The sequence below is a fragment of the Neovison vison genome, chromosome 2 (assembly GCF_020171115.1).
Source record: "Neovison vison isolate M4711 chromosome 2, ASM_NN_V1, whole genome shotgun sequence".
Taxonomy (NCBI): Eukaryota; Metazoa; Chordata; class Mammalia; order Carnivora; family Mustelidae; genus Neogale; species Neogale vison.
In genome coordinates this window covers 175,800,153-175,812,459 of record NC_058092.1, presented here as the reverse complement: position 1 = coordinate 175,812,459, position 12,307 = coordinate 175,800,153, and the positions used below count along the sequence as shown (strand labels likewise).

General features: G+C 40.0%; 1 pseudogene; it reads left to right on the top strand.

The window, feature by feature from the left end:
- Positions 1–11,509: 11,509 nt before the first annotated feature.
- On the top strand, positions 11,510–11,642 carry LOC122901424 (annotated as a pseudogene).
- The last annotated feature ends 665 nt before the right edge of the window (positions 11,643–12,307 follow it).

Here is a 12,307-nt window from a genome sequence, read left to right as displayed (position 1 = left end):
AATGTCTTATAGTTTTCAGTGTATAGGTCTTTTCCCCCACCCGGTTAAATTTATTTCTAGGTATTTTACTCTCTTTGATACAGTTGTAAATGGGATTTTTAAAAATTTCTCTTTCTGGTAGTTTGTTATTTGTGTTAAAAGCAGAACATATTTTTGTATATTAATTTTGTATCCCAAAACTTTACTGAACTCATTTATTAGCTCTGACAGTTTTTTGGTAAAGTCTTTTAGGTTTTAGTATCATGTCATCTGCAAGTAGTGACAGTTTTACTTCTTCCTTTCCAATTTGGATGCTTTTTATTTCTTTAACTTGCCTAATTGTTGTGGCTAGGACTTCTAATGCTATTTTGAATAAAGGTAGCAACAGTGGACACCCTTGTCTTTTTCCTGTTCTTAGAAGAAAAGATTTCAGCTTTTTACCCAGTGGTATTGGGTAAATGAGATTAGCTGTGAGGTTTGTCATTTATAGCCTTTATTTTGTCTAGGTACATTTCTTCTATACCTACTTTGTTGAGAGTTTTTATCACAAATGACTACTGAATTTTGTTGAAAGATTTCTTCTGCATCTATTGAGGTGATCTTACGGTGTTTATCTTTCATTCTGTCAATATGGTGTATCTCAATGATTGATTTGCAAATGTTGAATCAACCTTGCATTCTTGAAATAAATCCTACTTGATCATGGTGGATGATCCTTTTAATGTATTGTTGACTTTGGTTTTTCCAATTTTTTGTTAAGGATTTTGTGTCTATATTCATCAGGGATATTGACCTATAATTTTCTTTTTTCCTTTTTCTCTTTCTTTCTTTCCTTCATGTGTGTGATATCCTTGTAGGCCTTTAGTATCAAGGTAAAGCTAGTCTCATAAAACGAGTTTGGAAGTGTTCCCTCCTCTGCAATTTTTCGGAAAAGTTTGAGAAAGACGTATTAAATTTTCTTTGGATATTTGATAGAATTCACCAACAGACTCACACCTTTAACTACCCACATTTTTATGTTTGATACTTCCTCCTGAATTCCAAATAATAACAAAAATAACAGATTGGTTGCACATCAGGCACTTTGATTAAATGCTCACAGCAATCCTAGGATGTAAAGATTATTACTATCCTCATTTTTAAAAATGAGGAGGAAGAAACTCAGAGTGATTGAACGTCTGACATTACACAAGCTAAAAAGTAGAAAGGCTGAAATTCCACCACAGATTGATCATTATTTCTTTCTCTGTATCTAACAACTGCCAATTCTCTCTACACTGTTCTCAGTACCCACTTAGGACTCTGTCTTTATTTGGTTCTCTTTCTGGTCTTTTTCCGTGGCATATTAAACCTTATTCCTTTGGCTGCAGTGTCTACAGATTCTAGTGGTTTTATCAAGCCCAACTGCAGATTGGACTCTTGGGAAGATTTTAAAACAAACTATGACCAGAATTCACCCCCCAGATGCTGTACTTTAACTGGTCTAGAATGGAGTCTAGGAATCAGAATTTTCAACCACTTACCTCCACTCCAAATGTGTTTCACTCAACTTTGTACCCCTGGTGCTTAGAAGACTTTCCCTAAATGTTGAATGAATGAATGAATGAATGGATGGATCAGAGATGAACAAATGAGCAAACTTTAGGGGGAAATTAGCAATAATTGACAATAAGACAAGAGCAGTTTTGAAAGACCCGGGAAGTTCATGATAAATGCGGAGTCATTTTGATCTCCTCTGGGAGGCTGGAGAAGGAAGCTTCATCCTATAACCCAGTCCAGAGCCCCACACAATGGAAAACTATAAATAGCAGCCCTCGATCACATGAGGGTTATGTAATACAAGGTTCACAGACCACGGCGACCTTTATCACTCAGGCTTAAGTTGCACTGAAATGGAAACTCAGCTAATGCCCTCTGTATTAATTTCTCCAAAAGATGAAAGGCTCGCAGCCTTTGCCCAGATCATAGATTGGCCCATGTTGGGGGCAGGATGCTGGGGCCTTCCTTGCTAAAGAACCCCTGCTGTCTTAGCAGATAACAAGAAGGCAATTTCAGTGGAAGAATTATTTTTATTTGCAAAGATATGACCTGATTTTCCCCTGATCAAGGAAAAAGGCAGGGCATATCAGCTTTTCAGACACTTGGAAACACTGGGTTATGAGCTCCACAGAGGAGTTAGATATGCAGACTTGTGTGTACGGTTGCAGGGAGGTCACCCCTGCTTGTTACTGCAGTGGAGATTTGCTGATCATCCAAAAATCTTTTGCAGAACACCCACATCCACTGTCATTAACTCCATTAGAAGGGATTTGTCATCTTCTGTAAAATGATAGGGCACCCTCCTTGCCTGGGAAAGGGATCCCAGAGCTACCCCTGAAGACACAATCGATTCTCACTGCTTAGTAAAGGGGACCTTGGAAATAAATTTTTCTATGAGGCAAGGAGTGGTGACAGGTACTGATCCCATATTCTCCTTTTCCTCTCTGACGCACAGCTGGCCCTCACTTCCCGGCTGTCCTTGCAGTTAGACGTGGCCATGGAACTATGTTCTAGCCAACAGGATGTGGGAAGGGAGGCGTGCCATGTCCAGACCTGGCCATGTCCATTTCTCCATGTCTGGATCTGCCTTCTGGACGGAGACGTCCCCTAGGGAAATTGTGGAAACCCTGAGTTGAAGATACAAGAGCATTGGATCCCTGAATGATGGCCTTCAGGAAAGCCATTCTGTCATAACTTCTCATTACCCTGTGCTGCTATCAGAGCAAGAAATAAACTTCTATTGTGTTTGAGCCATTATATACTAGAAGGTCTATCTCTTACAGCAGTTAGCCTTCCCTACCTCGTCATGACGCTAGCGTCAAGGACAGGAGTTCCTCATTTGCTTTGGAAGAAAAGATCCCCCAGAATAGCCTACCTACCCAAAAACTGTTTTGCCACCTGTCTTTGCCCACAGGAGGCCCTAGTAATTGACAAGCTCAGATTCTTATCTGAAGCTAGGTGTGGATGTTTGCAAGGATCGTCTGGTTTACCTTTGATGTAGATGAGCAATTCTTCCAAATTCCATCTCAAAACACAGATATTCTATGCAAGGACTTTTGTAAACACTACAACCAGAGGAAAAGGATACTCCAGAGTAAAATTCATATTATGTTATAGACGGGCTTCTGGAACACACAAAATTGAAATTATTATCAAACTGAACATCTGTCGAGAAGATAAAAAAGAATCTGTCTCTAAAGATTTTTCTGCAATTCAAACAATCACAATCCATATCCCTAAGTACTTTTTGAGTTATCACAGACTGGTAATTCTTTTAGTGAAACATAACCTATATTTTGCATAAGCTATCAAGGATTTCAATGATAAACAAGATGCAAGCAGAGGTAGGATGGAGAAAGAAGAAAATAGAACCCTTAGATAAAAGCAAAAAGTAATCTACAGTCCAGAAATCCGCCATGGTACAGCAGAAAGGATGCCTAGGCCAGAAAGTGGACGAGTGTTCCGTGTGCAGACACTGGGTTAATGAGAATTTACACTTGTCCGTGAAGCTGGTAGAATGCTCTGAAACTGACACCTGCGGGACCCTGCTGGACATCTGTTACCAAATGTAAGTGCCTGGCAATCGAAGAGATGGGAACTCGGGACTCCAGCTGATTTTCCTCCAACTCCAGCTAGGTGAGAATGAGGAATGACGGGCACTTTTTTGGGAAAATGGGTGAAAAGCAACTACGGAAGCCCCAACAACAAATAAAGTGGATACTCCAAGTGTGAGGGGGAAAAGCAAGTTCTTAAAACTCAGGATCCTGACAGGAAGGAAGAGTTTATTGAGGGAAGAAGAAATCTATCCCTCCTCTGTTTGTGTTAGAGACACAGTCTGGCACCGTCTGTAGGAACTTACTTGAACTCTATACTCTAGAAACCTTGTATAATTCTTCTCAGCCATCAGGCCAAATCCCAAGTCAAGGATGTTGGAAAGCTTCCCAAAGGAGCCTTTCAGCAGGAAGGAGAAGCAGTGTAGCTGTGGCTTTAGAGCACTGACTCCGAACTCTTGATTGCCCACCCCATCAATAAAATACTACTGAGCACATATGTGTATTTATTGATTCATATAAAGTATGTGTGTGAGCTATTATGTATAACACTAACACCTCTGAGATCATATAAAACATATTCCCAGTAAAAGAAATGTTATAAGTATACATCAAACTATTTATTTTCTGTGCCCCAAATGGTTTGTCTTTTACACCCCCATGTGGGACACCATTACCTTCGATCCTGGTCCCCAAAAAGAGACCTGGTCTTCACAAGAGTGATTATGGCATCAAAAAGAGATGAAAACCTGTTGACCTGTGCTTTACCTAAGAGATACCTTTACAGAGCTGTCCCCCAATTGTGTCTAGGTTGGAAGTGTGGATTGCATGTTCTTTATCTATTGAAGTCTGTTGCCCGAGTAACCACAAGAATCAGGTGGAAACAGAGCTCCTTTAGGGGATAAGTCATGTTTTATTGATCTGTCCTCCTCTAGGGCTAACAGGGTGTCTTACACTGAGGACATACTGGGTACCCAGTGATGCCTATTAAATTCAACCACGAATGAGTAAATGACTGAAAACACTGAATGGATACGTGAAAAATATTTTAAGCCACAGGAAAACTACAATGAAGGTATAATTCTCACTTGTCAGTGAAATATCTCCATGACGAGGGAAAAGCACATCTTCTGCCTTGCCTTTAACTCAGTACAAGTTTAATTTTTCATCAAGAGTGCTCTTCAGAGACCTTCGAGGTCTAGGAAGGTACCACAGATGCGTGAAGACCAGCCAAAGCAACAGGGGGAAGTAGTGGAAACAGGCTAAGTGGAACATGCATAGGGTCTAAAGAGGGTGACCATGTTTACCTCTCATAGACTGTGATTTCTTCTCTGCGTGTCAAATGGTTTTGCAACATGTCTCATCAACTACATTATAAACCTAAAGAGGTCTGGGAATGTAGGCTGTTTCTTCTTCTGTCCCCACAATGGTCTGATGGAATTCAAACTAGATTTGGGGTCCAAACCTCCAACCCAACTCTCTTACTTAACTACCTACATGGCCTTGGACTAAGCATTAACCTCCATGATGCTGTTTCTTCAGCCAGCCAATGAGAATAGCACTACTTGCCTCAAAGGGATGTTCAGAAGAACAGACAAGATTTGCAAACTGGGATACTGTATATAAAGGTAAAGAATTACAACTAAAACTCAAGTAGTGAATAAATACCTGTTGGAATGCTTTGAATAGAACGGGGATATAATTCTTTACAGAATCAGTATGTGACTCTGTTTAAGACTTCTTTTAAAAAAATACCATCTATAGAAAGAATATATAGAGAAAAAATTTAAAAGTAGAGATCAAGTTAACACATACATCAACACAATACATTGTTATCACTAATGAACTTGAAAATTTTGAACTTTATGATTTAAAGATAAACAAGTACTGATGGATGTTTTTCCACTTTTATACTTTTTAAAGTATATGTTAATCCTGGGATGCCTGAGTGCCTCAGTTGGTTAAGTGTTTGTCTTTGGCTCGGGTCATGATCCCAGGGTCTTGGGATCAAGTCTCCCTTTACCTGCCTCTCTCCCTGCTTATGCCCTCTCTCTGACAAATAAATAAATAAAATCTTTTAATAAATAAATAAGGTATATGTTAATCCCGTTTGTTTTTATTTTAAAGATTTTATTTATTTGACACATAGCGATCACAAGTAGGCAGAGAAGCAGAGAGAGAGAGAGAGAGAGAGAGAGGAGGAAGCAGGCTCCCAGCTGAGCAGAAAGCCATATGTGGGGCTCGATCCCAGGAACCTGAGATCATGACCCAAGCCAAAGGCAGAGGCTTAACCCACTGAGCCATTCAGGCACCCAATCCTGTTTGTGCTTTATTGGACATGTAATGTATCTATTATAAAATATTGGTTCCTAAACACTAGAGTAGTTGTCACTTAAATAGTGACTTAAATAGTGACAACAGGGTAGTAGAATTACTCTTAAATTTTATTTTCTTCTTTGTGTATTTATTCCCCAAATTTTCTTTAATAAACACAACATACAACCTTTTTTTCTGATTCTGAAATATTAAAAAAGAAAAAAAATCACGTATGGAGTGGTGGCTGACCACAGATATTTTAAATTGTGGTCAGAGGAAAAAAAAATCATGGTAGGAGGTAAGGTAAGGAAAAACTTACCAAAATGACATAATCAATTTGTAGGGAATATCTAATTAAATTAAAATCTGATTGAAAATTCTTGATCAAGGAGTGTCTGAGTGGCTCAGTCAGTTAAGCATCTGACTTCGGCTGAGGTCACGATCCCAGAGTCTTGGGATCAAGTCCCACATGGGGCTCCACACTCAGCAGGGAGTCTGTTTCTCCTTCTCCCTTTACCCTTCCCCCCACTTATGCTCTCTCTCACATAAATAAAAACCTTAAAAAATATAAATAAATAAAATAAAAATTCTTGATCAAAATCTCTTAGCTCTGTTGTGTAACAGATCTGCTGTGTAAAAAAAAAAAAAAAAAACAAACAAACCTGCCTAATATTCTATCCTTGTGTAAGAACAGGGAAATGTAACCATATACATTCATTTTTGCTTGAAATGTTTGGGGGAAGGTGTGGTGAGGGGTGTGAGATGTCGCAAACCCCATATGAAGCTAAGAAGCAAAACTTTGTGTACTTTTTGTTATACTGTTTGAATTATTAAAATACCATATGCGAGTAATAACTATTCTAAAATACGAGTATCGTAAGAGTTCCTGACTTTTATTCTGGGGAGTCTGTCCTCACAGTGGGTTTGTGTGAGAGGTCGCCATTGCCAGTGGAGAAATAAATGTGCGGGCCTGTGGGGCCAGGGAAGTTCCTCAGCCTGCTGAGCAGTTGTGCTTGGATCTCTCTGCTTCTGGGGGAGCGCAAGGCTCCAGCTCCACGTTGCCTGTGTGCTGTCTGTTCCAACCCAGCGTGGCTCTTGGTTGCCAGTTGGCTACATTGAACCTAGCTGGTTACATTGCAGCACTTGCCCCCTCCAGTAAACTTTCTAAGCCAGGCTCAGTGTCACTAAAAGAAACTAGGCTTGTGTGAAACTGAGTCTGAAGTACAGTCGAGCTAGAAAAGCCCGGGAGGTGCCCCAGTGAAGCCTGCATTCTCCAGGCTCCAACTAGGGTCTGCGACAAATACTCCCTCAAACCTCCCTCTCGAGTCCATCCATCTAGTCTAAAGGGAAACACCGTGTGGTTCTTGAGGCCCCGTCTGGTCTGGGGGATTTGGGTTGTAGAAGTTTGTCAAGTACAAGTCATCTGGTCATACAACTAAGCTCATGATTGGTGGATCTTGTCTTTTTTTTTTCCTTTCTTTTTTTTTCAAGGTGGATCTTGTCTTATCAGTGATGTTCCATGCAGTTCAGAAAAACATTACAACTTTGTGAGAACCACCTTAAAATTAGAAACTTCTATGAAAAAAAAACCATCAAAATGGCAAGATGGGACAAAGAACGGGAGAAGATATTTGGCACACACACAACCAACAAAGAATTAGCATGTCAACATAAACAACTCCTGAAAAGCAATAAGAACCCAACAATCTAAAGGGGCGCCTGGGTGGCTCAGTGGGTTAAAGCCTCTGCCTTCAGCTCAGATCATGGTCTCAGGTTCCTGGGATCGAGCCCCACATCGGGCTCTCTGCTCTGCGGAGAGCCTGCTTCCTCCTCTCTTCCTGCCTGCTTCTCTGCCTACTTGCGAACTTTGTCTGTCAAGTAGATAAATACAATTTTTAAAAGATAAATAAATAAATAAATAAATAAAATAATAAAATAAAAATAGGCAAAGAAACAATCCACCAAAAACAAAATCTCAATGATCTATATAGAAAGACCCAAGAGAAGAAAACTAAAACTCCAGGGAAATATTATTTCAAACCAATTAGATTAGCAAAATTTAAAAAGCTTGACAAGACTTAATATTGGTTAAGATTGTAACAATGGGAACACATACACTGTTGTTAGTAGAAAGGGGTGCACCCACTTTTGAGACAAATATGAAGACAAGACATGCACAACCTACATATTAGGATGTAGAAGGAAAACAAAATTTACTCCAAGTACTGAAACAGGAGGAATTAAATCTAAGTAATTGGTTACCTGGGGATTGAAAGCCTTGAGAAGTCAAAGAGCAGTGAGGCATCCAGGGACAGGCCACTTGAGAAACCCCTACCACCCCAGGCTACAGAGGCCAACAGTAGGGACTACTGAAGACCAGGAGTTAGTGAGGCTCTGGACAGAAGCAGGAACCTGGGCAACATGGATGATGGGAGTTGGAGGAGCAGAAGGGACCCAGTCTGAGCAAGAGGGCGACGATCATTCTCACTTCTCTTTTCCCTCCCTTCCCACTCTCTCACCAGTACCTCCCACTGGCTACACCCAGAAAGCAGGCAGATGACCCAGGAGGCGGAGCCAGAAAACCTACGTGGGTCAAGTTCCTGAGAAAACAGAGCGGAGCAGGAAAAGGACAAGGAATGGATCTGCCAAAAACAAAACAAAAGCCAAAAAACACCAACTCAAAAACCTCGCACACGAGCAAATGGAGAGACACATAGCAAAACTCACAGTGACATTGTGCATAAAAGCAAAACATGAGAAATAATTGTTTATTAAGAGGAGAGGGGGGCACCTGGGTGGCTCAGTGGGTTAAAGCCTCTGCCTTCAGCTCAGATCATGGTCTCAGGTTCCTGGGATCGAGCCCCACATCGGGCTCTCTGCTCATTGGGGAGCCTGCTTCCTCCTCTCTCCCTGCCTGCCTCTCTGACTAGTTGAGGTCTCTGTCTACCAAATAAATAAATAAAATCTTAAAAAAAAAAAAAGAGGAGAGGAAAAAATTGTAGTAGAATCATGCAATGCAATACTCCACAGAAGTGAAAGCAAATGAACTACAGTTACATTTGTCAATATGGATGAATCTCACGAAGCCAAACAAAATACATTTCAGAAGCTTTAATATTCATATAAAGCACAAAAGCATGCAACATGATGATAGATGAAGACATGTTGTACAGGTATAAAAAAAAGTTGAAAAAGTATAAAGAAATATATCTTTTGTGGGGAGAAATGGAGATGTGAACAGGAAGAGAGACTCTGAAGGTTTCAAATATAATAATAGAGACACTGGGTGATGGATACACGGGGCAATGAATATCGCTATTTATATAAAATATATTTCTCAACACATTAAATTGTAGTCTTACAAAGGAGCTTGGAGGAGAATGAGCGGTGTGGAGCTGGTTACTCTGAAGGGCGGGAGGACACTTCACTGTGTTTTTTCGGAGGTCGGGATGGATGCCGTTGGCAAGACCGGCCCAAGATACCAGCTTCGAGCTGTCTCTCCTGCTTGAACCCACTCCAGTGAGGCAAACAATCAGCCCTTGTGCCTGTAATCTCTAGGTATGCAGGTGGGAACCAGAAGTGGTATTCTCCTGACTATCCTGTAGATATTCTGGGTACAAGTTAAGCTCCCAGTCAGGTAGCTTCAGTGTTCTCAGACCTCACCCAGGCACTGATTCTGTCTCACGACGGCAAGAAACACATTTCGGGAGCTCTTCAAAGGGTCCCTTTGTGTCTCTCGTCCATTAGGGCTGGGTGAGATGGTAGCATTCGCAAAGCATGATGGCGCAGCTCTCTAAAATCACCATCCCCAAGTCTCTCTTCTCCACTCTAAGCCTTGTTACTTGTTTTCCTTTGGCTAGATCTAAGCAGGGCCAGATTCAGCCACGTGTGACCTGTACAGTCACACAGGACCCCGCACTTCAAAGCGCCCTGTGCTCGGTTTGAGGCTCTGCTGTTGCTGTGTGGAATTTCTTAAAAATTGTTGAGCAAGAGACCCCGCATTTTCAATTTGCACTGGGCCTCAGAAAGGCCTAGAAGCTGTGGGACAGGTTCCGAGAGCCATTTCCTTATAAATCTGAGTATCAGCTATGGAGTTCTGATGACTAACCCCATAGCTGATAATTATCTTACTGACTTACATCAAACCGGCAGGAGGAATCCCATTCTTACGTCTCATTTTATTACTTATTTGCTTATAATCAGTCTCTTCAACAGGAAAATGTAAAGTCCATGAAGTTGAATACTATGTTCCTATGCCCTGGCTCAGCATCTGGCTCGTAATATATGTTTAATAAGTACTTGTTGGATGAACATTTACAAAATATTACACCTAATAACTTTATGTGAAAATCTCATGCCAGATTTTATACAGAGGATATATTCTGGAAGAACTTGCATAATACAATCCTGATTTTTCCACAGAAATAAGTATAAAGTAGGGAGATGCTTCCTCAAAAGCTACAACTAATATATATTTTTGCTTTAATGATTCGTATTTTTTCAAGAGTACCACTAACAATTTACGAAATGCTTGCTCGAAAATGCACCATGGGGGTTGTTTGGCCTTCTTGGTGACATTAAAGCATGTCTCAAGTTCATTACAAAACACTTAATTTTTAGGCCTATGTTTCAGCGCCTGCCTTGGACCCCCATTTAATGAGTGCACAGATGAGACTGCTACAGGACGTAAAAATATTTCAAATTATAAACAGTAAATGTTAAAATAAGTACAGCATCATACACACCCTCCACCCCCACCTGCAGAAGTTCTAGTTCAGGGCTCCCGGCCAGAGTGCAGTGTAGCAAACAGCATAAACCAGTCTTACCTTTTACTCGGCTTGCCAACCTTAAGATACATTTTCAAGAATTGGGGGTATTTGCATTATTTCAAATTCCACACGGGTTTACCCATAACTTTATAGTATACTTGTGACATGTGCATAATTAAATTCACACAAAGGCAACCATAACGTATGTCACTTAGGTTATCTGGGTTTCAATGTGCCCATAAACAATGCTTTAAACCCAACACCATAAACAGTGGATGGTGAATAAACAAAGAAGCAATAGCTTTGTACAGCACCAGATGACCTAAAGTGGTTTTTGGCAGCAAAATCAAACAGAGGAATTCTTTCTTTAAATTCATTTGCTCCATATGGCAAAAGGCGGAAGTAAAATATCTGGCTAATACCTAATATTTAAATCCTAGACAAAACATTTCAGCGCAAATAGGGAAGTGCTTTATTTACTCTGATCCAAGTCAAAGGTAGTTGGATAATTAGTTTTCTTTAAACAACATTCAGCTTTGCTGACATCTCATTTTCCAAAAGCAGCTGTTAGCCAAATATAGTATTGTTTATTCACTCCCCGGAAGGCTGTTTTTAAAAAGTGCTTCTTCTGGTAAATATGTTGCATCACATAATTGGAGATAACAGGAAAAGTAGAAGTTGCTGTTTGGATTTAAATAAACATCTGCTCAGAAGTCCAGTTTTCTGTTTGCAAATAATTCTTTTATTTTTTGCCATTAGGCACATTGAATTGTTTATTCCTCACTTGTGAACCATGTTAGGAAATATTCCAAACATGGTAACACATGAGATATTTCTCTTAAAAAATGATAGAAGAGCTTTGCGCAGTGGCAGTATCGTAGCCAATGAGGTTTATCCGAGGCGCGATTATTGCTAATTGAAAAAATGATAGAAGAGATGTTGAGCTCTTTGCCTTTTTCTTTTATTATTCATGTCAGCTATTATATGTGAGCTATTCCAGGGCCAGAGACCTTTATGAATATGTAATATTAACTAGCACAATGTTTATTATCTAATATATACTTAAATTGAGGTGGGATCGAGTTTTTTGTTTTTAAAAACCATCTATTTAAAAATACCTGTAGCATCTGAGTTAAGTCCCGGATTATCCTCTGAAGGGGAGTCAAGAATGAGATTACTTATGCAAACAACGCTCAATCCCTATCATGCACCAGTGTGCTTGGCTTGCATTGTTGGCTATTTCCTTTTTAATTTCTAGGACCTGAAGATGTATGTAACTTTCTCTGATCCAAATACAATTTTCACCTGATTACTTGGGTTTTCTCCTGCCTGAATATTTCATCCTTAAAATACATTTCTTTCTTGACTCCATTATGGACTCAAATTCACTGACAGAGCCAATCTAGAACAGTAGAAATCTCTTTAAACTGGAAATCAGAAAAGCCTAGGTTCTAATTCTCTATTACTAAAATCCATAGGCTCCTCCTGGGGAATATAAGGATTAAATTGATGTCTAAGAGATCCCATTCAATTCTACAGGTTTACTTCACTAACTAATTAATATAATTTATTGCTAAAAGTGGGTGGGTCACACAGTGAATGACAAAATTTGGGGCAAGGAAGGTGAGATTTGTTTGTTCTTTGGAGTTATCC